Below are 14,337 nucleotides of genomic sequence, written 5' to 3'. Positions count from 1 at the left end.
TCTGACTTGCCTAGTTAAATAAAGGTTAAATAAAAATGCCATGAGACTGCAAAGCTGTCATCAAAGCAAAGGGTGGCTTCTTTGAAGAATCTCAAATACAAAAAATATTTTGATTTGTTTAATACTTTTTTGGTTACTGCATGATACCATATGTGTTATTTCATAGTTTTGATGTCTTAACTATTATTCTACAATAGTAAAAATAAAGATGAGTAGGTGCGTCCAAACATTGACTGGTACTGTATATGTATAATGTTCTAGTCCTGCAAATGACTTACTTGTATAGGAAATTGAGAAAAGTCTTCTGGGAAAATACTCATCCAGTTAGAATACAGTTGGTGGGGATTTTAATATGGTTTATTCTAATGAGACATAGATTGCCCCATAGGCCTAACATTGGTGTGAACAAATTGGTGAATTTCTGTCAAAGCCTGGACTTAATTGACATATGGAGAGTTAAAAACCCTGGAGAGAAACAGTACACATGTAGTAATAGAGATTGTTCAGTACAATCAAGAATTTACTTATGGGTGATAACCTCTAGCCCTGAGCCCAACACTGTAGAGGTAAAAATACTGCCTGCAGTCCTGATGGATCATAACGTCATATGGCTGTCTGTAATAATGTACAGTAATGATGGTAAGAAATACTCTAGTTGTTATTGGAAATTGAATAACTTGTTGTTATTACATGATGATTTCTTAATGATGATTAAGAATATAATTTCTGTTTATTGGAAATTAGCTACCTCTAATGCAGAATATGGGAAATATTGGGAACTGCAGAAATGTAAAATCCGCTCAACCTGTATTACTTATGGGAAACAGTTTCCTTAATAAAAAGGAGATGTGAGGTAGCTGAGCTAATAATAAATAATAATAATAAATAAATAATAATAAATCTAATAAAATTGCTGATATCACAGAGATTGAGCATTTTAATCATAATGAGAAAGCTAAATTGAATGATTTACAAAAAGAACTAGATACATTTTATGAGGAAAAAGCTAGAGGAGCCTTCATAAGGTCCAGAAAGTCCAGTAAATACTTTTTTAAAGAGGAATTTAACACACTTTGGAAAATAAAGATTAATGGTGTAAACTCTGAGGATAGAGATTTGTTATCAGACTTTACCACTAAGTTTTATGAGAATCTTTGCTCCATAGATAACAGTTTCAGTGACTCTAAGGATCTCCTTGATTCTATAGAGAATGTTAACTCGGTTAGTAAATCATTCAATCGGTCTTGTTGTCAAGAGTTATCCATTATGGACATCTGTTACGTCCGTTGTTAGATGAATGAGACCAAAGCGCAGCGTGGAAAGTGTTCATGATTTTTAATACTGAACTCCGACAAAACAACAAAATACAAAACCGAAAGTAACGTTCTGCAGGGCTAGACAGCAACTATGCAAAAACAAGATCCCACAATCTAAGGTGGGAAAAAGGGCTGCCTAAGTATGATCCCCAATCAGAGACAACGATACACAGCTGCCTCTGATTGGGAACCATACTAGGCCAACAAAGAAATAGAAACATAGATTTGCTCACCCAAATCACACCCTGACCTAACCAAATAGAGAATAAAAAAGGCTCTCTAAGGTCAAGGCGTGACAGTACCCCCCCACCCCACCCCACCCCAAAGGTGAGGACTCCGGCCGCAAACCTGAACCTATAGGGGAGGGTCCAGGTGGGCATCTCATCTCGGTGGAGGCTCCGGTGCGGGACGCAGACCGGGCTCCGCTTGAGGCTCCCCCCACTTCGGTGGCGCCTCTGGTGCGGGGATCGTCGCCGGGGACTCCGGACCGTAGATCGTCGTCGTGGACTCCGGACCGTAGATCACTGCTGGAGGAACCGAACCACCGATCATCGCCGGAAGCTCTGGCCTGGGAGCCCTCGCTGGAGGCTCCGGACTTGGGACCGTCGCTGGAGGCTCCGGACTGGGGACCGTCGCTGGAGGCTACAGACTGGGAACCCTCGCAGGCGGCTCTGGACTTGGGAACCCCCGCTGGAGGCTCTAGACTGCAGACAGTCGCTGGAGACTCTGGACTGCATCATCACTGGAGGCTTCGGGCCATGGATCATCACTGGAGGCTTCGGGCCATGGATCATCACTGGAGGCTTCGGGCCATGGATCACCACTGGAGGCTTCGGGCCATGGATCATCACTGGAGGCCGGGTGCGTAGAGCTGGCACAGGACGCACCGGGCTGGAGAGACGCACTGGAGGCCTGGTGCGTGGAGCTGGCACAGGGCTTACCGGGCTGGGGAGACGCACTGGAGGCCTGGGGCGTGGAGCGGCGGGACAGGGCTTACCAGGCTGGGCAGACGTACAGGAGACCGGGTGCGTGGAGCTGGCACAGGATGTACTGGGCCGCGGAGACGCACCGGAGCTCTGGACCGCAGAGCTGGCACAACCCGTCCTGGCTGGATGCGCACCCTAGCCCAGCAACTGCGGGGCGCTGGCACAGGACGCACTGGGCTGTGAAGGCGCACCGGAGACACAGTGCGCAGAGCCGGCGCAGGATATCCTGGGGCGAGGAGGCGCACTGGAGGTCTGGAGCGTAGAGCTGGCACAACCCGTCCTGGCTGGATGCCCACTCTAGCACGGCAAATGCGGGGAGCTGGCACAGAGCGCACCGGGCTGTGGATGCGTACCGGAGACATAGTATGTGTAACCACAAAGCATGGGAAGGGTCACACGCTCCTCTCCACTGCCAACCACTCCTCGCTCAAACGCACCGATGACCACGTCATCTGCCCCCCCCAAAAAAAAAGATTTGGGGGCTGCCTCTCGGGTTTCCATCGTGTCCTCTCCTTCTGACCACGCTGCTTGGTCCGTTTGTGGTGGGATCTTCTGTTACGTCCGTACTTAGATGAATGAGACCAAAGCGCAGCGTGGAAAGTGTTCATGATTTTTAATACTGAACTCCGACAAAACAACAAAATACAAAACTGAACGTAACGTTCTGCAGGGCTAGACAGCAACTGTGCAAAAACAAGATCCCACAATCTAAGGTGAGAAAAAGAGCCGCCTAAGTATGATCCCCAATCAGAGACAACGATACACAGCTGCCTCTGATTGGGATAATGCATATTCTGGAACATATATTGTAAGCAATATCGAGGTGAATGGCATAGGTTTACTAGATAAGCAATTCAACAATTGTTTATTAAGGGATATTTTCTACAGGAATTCTATTCCATTTGCTATACTTTGTTGGGCTTCATCATTTGATGTGAAATGGTGCCGTGTTTGGCTCACTCCACACATATTTAAAGTGACCAATAAAGTAAAGGAGATCTACTTTAAGATTATCCATAGATTCTTCCCGTGTAATAGCTTGATTTCAAAATATATACCTGATGTTACCAGTGAATGCAGTTTTTGTGAACTAGAAACTGAATCTATTGAATACTTATTTTGTAGTTGTTTACATGGTGAGGTGTTCTGGACTGATGTGAAACTCTATCTTGGCAACAAAAGGTTTACAACCATTGAAATATCTAAGTTTGACATATTATTTTACAACACTGATTCCACAATTGAATGTCAGTATGTCATAAATCTCTTTATTTTATTAGGAAATATGTTCATACACAAATCAAAATGTATGAAAAAAATGCCCCTTTTTTTATTATCTGATTTGGAAAACCATTTATAATCATTAAAACGTATGCAAAACAAAATGTCAAGAAAATGTAATCCCTACATGTCTGTATTTGATTTGGTAATCCCTCTGGGTGTTCTGTTTTTTGTGTTTTGCATGTTACTGTTTAATAAAATTTAAGAAATAGTAGATTACCACTAGCTAACAGTGAATAAATCTGGTAGGTAGTCAAGGTAGCCAAAAGGCGCACAGAGCGTGAACAATGGCAGCAGCAAACCCTAAACCACCAGTGTTCGGTCAATATCGACAAAACCCCATATGGGATAATTTTGAGTACATTGATGTGAGAGACACAAGTAAATGTATTGTCGGGTTAGATGGTAGCCTGTGTGGTATAGAGTTCACCTGAACAGCGTCCACAAAGAAGCATTCAAATAATTAGAGGAAAAAGACTAAGTGAAACAGCCATCAGGTAGCTACATATCAACTATGCAAATGGTTACCTCTTCCCGCAGACAACAGAGCAGAAACCTGGAAACCTCAAATCAATGAGTATAGACAGTGCATTCGGAAAGTATTCAGACCCCTTGACTTTTACCACATTTTCTTACGATACAGCCTTATTCTAAAATGGATTAAATAGTTCCCACCCTCATCAATCTACACACAATACCCCATAATTACTAAGCAAAAACAGGTTTTGGGATTTTTTTGCAAATCTATAAAAAATAAATAAAATGGAAATATCACATTTACGTAAGTATTCAGACCCTTTACTCAGTACTTTGTTGAAGCACCTTTGTACAGCCTCGAGTCTTCTTGGGAATGACATTACAAGCTTGGCACACCTGTATTTGGGGAGTTTCTTCCATTCTTCTCTGCAGATCCTCTCAAGCTCTATCAGGTTGGATGGGGAGCTTCGCTGCACAGCTATTTTCAGGTCTCTCCAGAGATGTTCGATCGGGATCAAGTCTGGGCTCTGACTAGGCACTCAAGGACATTCACAGACTTGTCCTGAAGCCACTCCTGCGTTGTCTTGGTCGTGTGCTTAGAGTCGTTGTCCTGTTGGAAGGTGAACCTTCGCCCTAGTCTGAGCTACTGAGCACTCAGGAGCAGGTTTTCATCAAGGATCTCTCTGTACTCCGTTGACTAGTCTCCCAGTCCCTGCCGCTGAAAAACATCCCCACAGCATGATGCTGCCACAACCATGCTTCACCGTAAGGATGGTGCCAGGTTTCCTCCAGACGTGACGCTTGGAATTCAGTCCAAAGAGTTCGATCATGGAGAATCTTGTTTCTCATTGTCAGAGTCCTATAGATGCCTTTTGGCAAACTCCAAGCGGGCTGTCATATGCATTTTACTGAGGAGTGGCTTCCGTCTGGCCACTCTACCATAAGGGCCTGATTGGTGGAGTGCTGCAGAGATGGTTGTTCTTCTGGAAGGTTCTCCCATCTCCACAGAGGAACTCTGGAGCTCTGTCAGAGTGACCATTGGGTTCTTGGTCACCTCCCTGACCAAGGCCCTTCTCCCCCGATTGTTCAGTTTGGCCTGGGGGGGCAGCTCTAGGAAGTCTTGGTGATTTCAAACTTCTTCCATTTAAGCATGATGGAGGTCACTGTGTCCTTGCAGACCTTCAATGCTGCAGACATTTTTTGGTACCCTCCCCAGATCTGTGCCTCGACACAATCCTATCTCTGAGCTCTACGGACAATTCCTTCAACCTCATGGCTTGATTTTTGCTCTGACATGCACTGTCAACTGTGAGACCCTATATAGACAGGTGTGTGCCTTTCCAAATCATGTCAAATCAGTTGAATTTACCACAGGTGGACTCCAATCAAGTTGTAGAAACATCTCAAGGATGATCAATGGAAACAGGATGCACCTGAGCACATTATCGAGTCTCATAGCAAAGTGTCTGAGCGTTTACACAAATAATCTGTTTTTCATTTTTTATCAATTTGCAAAAAAATATAAAAACCGGTCTTTGCCTTGTCATTATTGGGTATTGTGTGTAGATGAGGAACATTTTAGAGTAAGGCTGTAACGTAAAATGTGAAAAAGTCAAGGGGTCTGAATACTTTCCAAATGCTTTGTATTTCTCTGTTGTGGTTTTTCCAAAAGCACTCCTAGAGAGTGAGCTGGGCACTACAATGCACATGGTGCCTAGCTGCTGCAATGATCCATTTTTGTATTCTATTTTCTCCATAGGAAGGAGACTTCATATTCTCTCTGGAAGTGAAGCGACCGTTAAGCAGAATCCTCGTTTGGTGCAGAATCCTCATTTGGCAAAGACCAACACAGTGGCTGTGTGTGCTAAGTCCTCTCTAACCGAAGAATTCATGCCTTTGTGCCAGGCTAGGTGAGTTGAAGCTGCACTCCATAACATTTTCCACTAGGGGCACTCATGACTGGATCAGGGATCCGCGGCTTGGGGTCCAGGTTGGGAACCATGCTAATTAGCAACTAAGCTCCCAGACTAATTTTAAAGGACGTTTGAGGGAGTCACGAGAAGAGGTAACCCGAGGATCGATTGGCTGAAAATATTGGTATTTTCACATTTCTCTTCAAAAGGATAATAGTGTTGTGTAGTCCATTTGCTGATGTGGATTCTTACTGTAATCTTGTGAGCACCGATAAATAGTGTATGCTTGTGTAAATACTTAAGAATATTCAGTGGTAATTTGAATGGTTGTGAACAACATTTGTGACTGCCCATCATGACTGATATTTGCATGTTTGCTGCTTGTACTGGCTGTTGAAATAGACAGCTGCCAACCTTAAGACATTCTAGATATATTTCATTTTTCTTTACAAATTGTCAGCTTCTTCCATAATATGTCTGATTGAAAAATATTAATCTTCAATTGCTGTTTTCTCAGGTCTTATTTTGATAAGCTTCGTACTCTTGTACATCGGTCATGGCTTTTCAAGTTTATACAGTAGAGGAGCATATTTGTGAAAGATGTTTCTATTTTTAAAATCAGCCAGTTGAATAGGTCTTATTAACTGATTAGTTGTATGGGATACACCACCCAAAATGTATTTCAATGAAACATTCACAAACAGTCAGATTTTTTCATTTGGATTTGTCACAATTGAATACATTTGTAATAAATGACAGTATGGTCTGGTGCAGAAGAGTAAACACAATAATTTAAATGTTTTATTTTTGAAGTACAAAATGTGGTATGAGAGAACTAGTTCCATAAATACAAATACTCAACCAACAAGTTTAGAACTTGAAAAACGCAATGTGAGTTTCTAATACTAAACATCAGATAAACATGATGATGCTTTGGTTTAAGCGTTACAACAGGCTTCAATAAAGTCTATAAATGCCTACTAGACATGTTGCAGTGATGACCAAAAAAACTAAATTCAGAGCGATTTAAATCTAATAACATCTGCTTTTCCTTGTGTGAACTAACCCTTTAATTCAATACTGAGTACCAAATGTTATTGGGAATGGTGATGGTCTGGTAAATCAATTCCTTTATCATTTTAACCCACCAATCTATTCAAAATGTCAGAGGTATTTCATCCACAACAGGTGAGAGAAACTGAACGTCCCTCCACAATGTTCCTGTCAAATTAAACCTCTAATAGTACATCACACAGAATAATTCAAAGTTGGAATGAGTCTGTAATTTTTATCATAGGTACACGTCAACTGTGAGAGACGGAATCTAAAACAAAAATCCAGAAAATCACATTGTATGATTTAAGTAATTAATTGGCATTTTATTGCATGACATAAGTATTTGATCACCTACCAACCAGTAAGCATTCCGGCTCTCACAGACCTGTTAGTTTTTCTTTAAGAAGCCCTCCTGTTCTCCGCTCATTACCTGTATTAACGGCACCTGTCCCCACACTCAATCAAACAGACTCCAACCTCTCCACAATGGCCAAGACCAGAGAGCTGTGTAAGGACATCAGGGATAAAATTGTAGACCTGCACAAGGCTGGGATGGGCTACAGGACAATAGGCAAGCAGCTTGGTGAGAAGGCAACAACTGTTGGCGCAATTATTAGAAAATGGAAGAAGTTCAAGATGACGGTCAATCACCCTCGGTCTGCGGCTCCATGCAAGATCTCACCTCGTGGGGCATCAATGATCATGAGGAAGGTGAGGGATCAGCCCAGAACTACACGGCAGGACCTGGTCAATTACCTGAAGAGAGCTGGGACCACAGTCTCAAAGAAAACCATTAGTAACACACTACGCAGTCATAGATTAAAATCCTGCAGCGCACTTAAGGTCCCCCTGCTCAAGCCAGCGCATGTCCAGGCCCGTCAGAAGTATGCCAATGACCATCTGGATGATCCAGAGGAGGAATGGGAGAAGGTCATGTGGTCTGATGAGACAAAAATAGAGCTTTTTGGTCTAAACTCTCCACCATCCCTACCGTGAAGCATGGAGGTGGAAACATCATTCTTTGGGGATGTTTTTCTGCAAAGGGGACAGGACGACTGCACCGTATTGAGGGGAGGATGGAAGGGGCCATGTATCGCGAGATCTTGGCCAACAACCTCCTTCCCTCAGTAAGAGCATTGAAGATGGGTCGTGGCTGGGTCTTCCAGCATGACAACAACCCGAAACACACAGCCAGGGCAACTAAGGAATGGCTCCGTAAGAAGCATCTCAAGGTCCTGGAGTGGCCTAGCCAGTCTCCAGACCTGCACCCAATAGAAAATCTTGAGGGAGCTGAAAGTCCGTATTGCCCAGCGACAGCCCCGAAACCTGAAGGATCTGGAGAAGGTCTGTATGGAGGAGTGGGCCAAAATCCCTGCTGCAGTGTGTGCAAACCTGGTCAAGAACTACAGGAAACGTATGATCTCTGTAATTGCAAACAAAGGTTTCTGTACCAAATATTAAGTTCTGCTTTTCTGATGTATCAAATACTTATGTCATGCAATAAAATGCCAATTAATTACTTAAAAATCATACAATGTGATTTTCTGGATTTTTGTTTTAGATTCCGTCTCTCACAGTTGACGTGTACCTATGATAATAATGACAGACCTCTACATGCTTTGTATGTAGGAAAACCTGCAAAATCAGCAGTGTATCAAATACTTGTTCTCCCCACTGTGTATGTGTTTATATATATATAATATATATAAAACATACTTAATTACAACATTTCAAGGCATGAACTGTAAAATACAGTCCTAGGCAGGTTTTCAATCACTTTCCACCAAGACCAATGCTCTAAACACCAACTTCCAGTCAAGAACCAAAAATATATTATCTATGGAAAAGTTATACGATGCAACTACCTCACAATTGTTAGAAACTGACTACTAGTAATGGCATTTCTGTACTTAAGTACCACGTTGTCCACTTAGAGTCTGGCTGGGTGAGCTACTTGTGCACAGTACAACATCCACAGTACAACTCATACAGTAGCTAACAGTTCCTGCATTGACATTGGAGACAGTCCAGAGTCAAAGCTCTAAAATTCAATAGCGCTGTCAATATCCTGTGGACCATCATCTTCTATGGGACAAACACAAGCTTCGTCCATCCGCCACCACCCTGGAACGCACCTGCAACAGCAGTAGGCTTGAGCATGGTCTGAGTTGAGGGGTCCAGAGAACATTGCAGGAAAAGACAGTGTGTAGCGACTCCAGAGAGGGGCTACGAGTCTCTCAGCACACTGATCTGGGCAAAGATCTTGAGCGCGGGCCCCAGTTTAATGTTCATTGTGCCCATAAGGTGGTCCTCTTTCAGCAGCAGCAAGGACTGGCCGTCTATCTCCTGCGAGCGGAACTCCTCGGCTATCGCCAGGCAACCTGGGAACAAATCAAACAGCCACTGCATTGCTGGGAAAGAGCTTGGAAGGAAGCATTTCACTCTGTTTTACACCTGCTGTATCATGTGCAAGATAAACGTTAACTTCAACCTCTAAATAAAGTTTGATTTCATTTTGATTTGAACTAAGTATGTTGGCTGAAGTAGTTGTTTTACTACAGGGCTAAAACAAAAGCCTGCACATCTCCAATACCAAAGTTGGTGACCACTGCTGTATGTGCCTGCTACTCTGCCATTTTGGCTGATATTAAGCATCTGTTGGGGTACGTGGAAAATGTGGCAGTGCCAACCTGGCAGGGAGCAGATGAACCCGTAGACGTCCTCCACGTTCCACTTGGATGGATTGCTGGGCAGGAAGTGCTGGGTGAGGGGCAGATTTTGTCCACAGCCTTCCACGTGCTCGGGCCCTCTACCCACCTGAGGCCTGTGAGCACCGGAGCTGGCAGCAGACAGAGGGGGCGAAGGAGGACCCTCATAGCTAGACATGTCCGAACACTGGCTGGACTCCCCGTGAGAGGGGTGGCTGGACGTCAACGATCCACCCCCAGTTTGTTGGCCAGTGGTGGGAGTCTGAAAACACAGGAAGGGTTTAGCTTTTAAGTGATCATATAGGACAGGTCTGCTTTCAACCTGCCTTGCAAAGAGGGCATCAATGGAAATCAGTTTTTAAAGTCATTATGCATTTATTCTCTATATTTTGAACAGTGCCATTTCACCCGTTTTTTGGTTTCTGAACTTGAGTTCTGTTGGTTTCCATCTGACATTCTTTGCTTCTTCAGTTTCTCCATGGTGGTTTGTCGATTTGGAAAGAGGCCCATTCGCTTTGTACACCCCACATTATACCTGCACAAAAATGAAATTGTGTGTGGGGGTGGAGAATGGACAATGTATCAACAAGTAGCTTGGGTAATCAAGTATGTCAGAAGCTAAGCAAGCCATTAAATTGTGGGTCTACATTTGTTCAGAGAAACAAATTATAGGCTAAAGTAAAGAACAAGCCATTTATTTGTTATTTCTGCACATATACATGTGTACTACTGCTATAATTACTACAGCAACAACTGCTGACAAACATGTCATTTAGAAAGCCTGAGTTGTATTATTTAGACCAGGGGTTCCCAAACTTTTTCACTCTAGGCCCCCCTTCCAGCATTGGAGAAAATCCTGCTTCCACCATGCACACACCATGTCTATTTCTATGGGCACAAGCACTGTTCATGACAACTTGTTGATGTTGAGATTTGGAAGTCTGAAGGTTATTTAGTGTAATTCTACACATTTTTCTTCTTGCAATTCTATACATTTTGCCAAGTCTATAGTTTATTCAACTGATACTGTATTTGAGTGACAAAAAAATAGACAAAAAAACAAGAAAAACAGCTGGCATGGGCTAGTTGATCTGGACATTTCTGATAAGTTAAATAGCTCTAACGTATACAATGACTAACATGACAAGAGGAAATGATGCAATAGCCAATTTTGAAATTGCACATTCTACTATTGCAACTTTCAAGAGTAAGTTTAAAGCTGGACTAAGGGGCACACCCCCTACAGTTTGTGAACCACTGCATTAGACCACACCGTAGCAAAATGTTTTACAATGGGAAAAGAAAATTGGTTCAAATAGTTCCTCCCTGTTGCAGTCTGTGTCCTTCCAGTTGGTGCCTAATGAATACACCTCAGATTTCAGTCCCAGCATGTTCTCTACCCAGGCCTTACCGTTTGGCACATACTGTGGAGCAGAACCTCTTGGATCTCTTGAAGTTGTAGGCAAAGTCCACTCTGCCACATAGCTCACACGTCAGGGTGGGCTCCTCCTGCTGCTTCAGCTCTGCCCAGCAAAACAGATACACATCAACAAATGGGAACCAGGGATGCAGTGGTAAAAAATACGGTTGGTATGAACACTGAATCCCAGTTGACATGGCAGGCAGTGAGTGGCATGGTTACATGGCTCAGACATTTGGCTGATTTGACACATAAATAAAAAAGGTATACAAGGCATTCGTACAGTATGTGCCAAATATCAAGGCACTTAAAGTGCCAATTTGTGCCAACAATGAGCCAATGAAATTCCAGCAAAAGTGAGATTATGAAGCCAGGTAGCCAATGACACTATGAGAAACTTGTAGTTCTGGGTTTAGAGTGGGCCAAGCAAGATGTCCTCCTTGGGCTGCACGATAAGGGCAAAATCATTATTATAAAAAAAAAGTAACAAAATATTGCAATCGGGATTTGACTTGCTGACGGGCCGCCCCCAGGTGGTGAAGGTAGGAAACATCTCCACTTCGCTGATGCCTAACACCGTGGGCCCCACAAGGATGAATGCTCAGCCTCCTCCTGTACTCCCTATTCACCCATGACTGCGTGGCCAACTCAATCCTCAAGTTCAGACGACAACAGTAATAGGCCTGATTACCAACAATGACGACAGCCTACAGGGGAGGTGAGAGCCCTGGCAGAGCGGTGCCAGGGAAAATAACCTCTCCCTCAACAAATTGAAGGAGCTGATCGTGGACTTCAGGAAACAGAGTAGGGAGCACCATATATATATATATATATCTCTTTTATATATATATATATATATATATATATATATATATCTTATATATATATATATATAAATATATAAGAGAGCGAGAGAGAGAGAGACGGGACCGCAGTGTAGGTGGAAAACTTCAAGTTCCTCAGCATACACGTCACTGAAAATCTGAAATGGTCCACACAGAGTGTGGTGAAGGCGCAACATTGCCAGGAGGCTGAAGAAATTTAGCTTGGCCCCCCAAGACCCTCAAACTTCTACAGAAGCACAATTGAGAGCATCCTGTCAGGCTGTATCACCACTTGGTACAGAAACCGCAGCGCTCTCCAGAGGGTGGTGCGGTCTGCCCAACGTATCCCCAGGGACACACTGCCTGCACTTCAAGACACCTACAGTACCGATGTCACAGGAAGGCCAAAAAGATCATCAACCACCCGGGCCACGGCCTGCTCACCTGCTATCATCCAGAAGGCGAGGTCAGTACAGGTGCATCAAAGCTGGGACAGAGACCAAAAAACAACTTCTCTCTCAAGGCCACCAGACTTAAATAGCCATCACTAGCCGGCTACCACCTGGTTACTCAACCCTTCACCTTAGAGGCTGCTACCCTATATACATGGAATCACTGTACACTTCAATAATGGAACACTAGTCACATTAATAAATGTTTACAAACTGCTTTACTCATCTGTATGTATTGTGTTCTATTCTACTGTATTTTAGTCAATGCCACGCCAACATTGCTAGTCCTAATATTTATACATTTCTTAATTACTTTATTTTACTTTTAGATTGGTGTATTGTTAGATACTTTGCACTGTTGGAGCTAGGAAAACAAGCATTTCGCTACACCCACAATAACATCTGGTAAATATATGTGTGACCAATACTTGGATGAACTGGAGTCATAAAAATAGCCATTTACATTAAAGCAAAATGTAGAATCGTTCTTGTTTGGGACAATCTGTTGACTGCATTTGACCTATAAGAACATCATGCAAATTTATAGTGAATCTAACAGCGAGGAAGAACTGCACTGCTTGAGTGACAGTGGGCAGGGCTTTGTATGTGTGGGAAGCAGCCGCAAGAAAAGGGAGAGACGACAAACGGAGTAAACAAAATATTGCATGCGATACGATCTTTCAATATGGATATTGCACATGTCAATATTGCAATTTTGATGTGAATTTGATTCATTGTGCAGCCCTATGTCCTCCAGGCGGCCCTTTACCTTGGTGTGATAAGTCCTCCATCTCAGAGTCTGTGGTGCTATTGGAGGAGGTATTTTTCTCGGAGTCGGAATGTGTTTGCTGTTTGTGTTTCTTCAGGTTCTCGATCAGCAACGACAACGGACGTTCCACCTGAAAGGACAGACACTTTAGACATGCTGCTTTACCCCATAGTAAAATGCTTAACAGTACAGAATGGAGGTTTTAGTCAAATGTTGTCCACTAGAGGGAAGTGCACTCCTTCTCGTGGACAGGGCTAACTGTGTCCTTATGGTTCAGTTGAAAGCCCACCTTACATATTTTGTGGGTTTCTGAACAGCCATGTGCCCAGTGGGTGGAAAGCTTCTTCATTATCCTACAACTTACTGGGAAAGGCTCGGCTCCCTCCTGGATCACAAATCCCTCAATGACGTGGGTGAGGATCTGGGGTTTCACTATTGCCTGGGGCGGTTTGCTCTCGCCATGAGGGGTGCTGCCGGTCACCGTGGGCGCATTGTTCCCATTCCCCGAGGTCATGACTGGAAGCGAGCCTGCACCTGGTTGCGCATTCAGCCCCTCGGCGTCTCCCTTACCTGCTGGGAATAATAATATTCGAACGCGAGTAAATACAATTATATATTGATATGTCAAATGACTGACATCATGCAAGAGTCGGTACTGATATATACAAAAATAAGATAGTTAAAAGTGAATGACCACTCATGTCGTTGATTAATCTGTTAACATTTTATGCAGTGGAGAATAATTTCAGCAGAATATCTGGACCACTTTGGAAATTGTTGATGTACTTTTCTTCCCACTTAATTCTACACCTAGGCCAACAAAAAAACAATTAGTTGTATTTCATACAATGAATGTGTACTGTAACAACTAAATGATTTTATGCAAGTTGATTATCCCAAATTCGTATTGTTAATCAATAACAAAAAGCAAATGTTTCATCGACATCTGCTTGAAGAGTAAATGTGACCACATTTGAACACTAATTTAAATTGAGAAACCTGCCACAAGAAATTACAAATAGGGGATCTGATAACTGATTCAAACGCCCTGACAATGGTCAACACGGAGCGAAAGAACACCCTTTTGTTCCACTGCTCCAAACAACCTTTCCTTTCATATCCTCTCTGCCTAGGC

At 43.3% G+C, this 14,337-nt stretch overlaps 1 pseudogene; it reads right to left on the bottom strand.

Annotated features, from left to right (window-relative positions):
* Window positions 1–6,744: 6,744 nt before the first annotated feature.
* LOC129861447 (polyhomeotic-like protein 2) overlaps window positions 6,745–14,337 on the bottom strand; it is a 37,741-nt pseudogene continuing 30,148 nt past the window's right edge.

The sequence above is a fragment of the Salvelinus fontinalis genome, chromosome 8 (assembly GCF_029448725.1).
Source record: "Salvelinus fontinalis isolate EN_2023a chromosome 8, ASM2944872v1, whole genome shotgun sequence".
Lineage (NCBI taxonomy): Eukaryota > Metazoa > Chordata > Actinopteri > Salmoniformes > Salmonidae > Salvelinus > Salvelinus fontinalis.
Note: the sequence above shows the minus strand (reverse complement) of the source record. Positions and strands in the feature narration are given on the sequence as shown.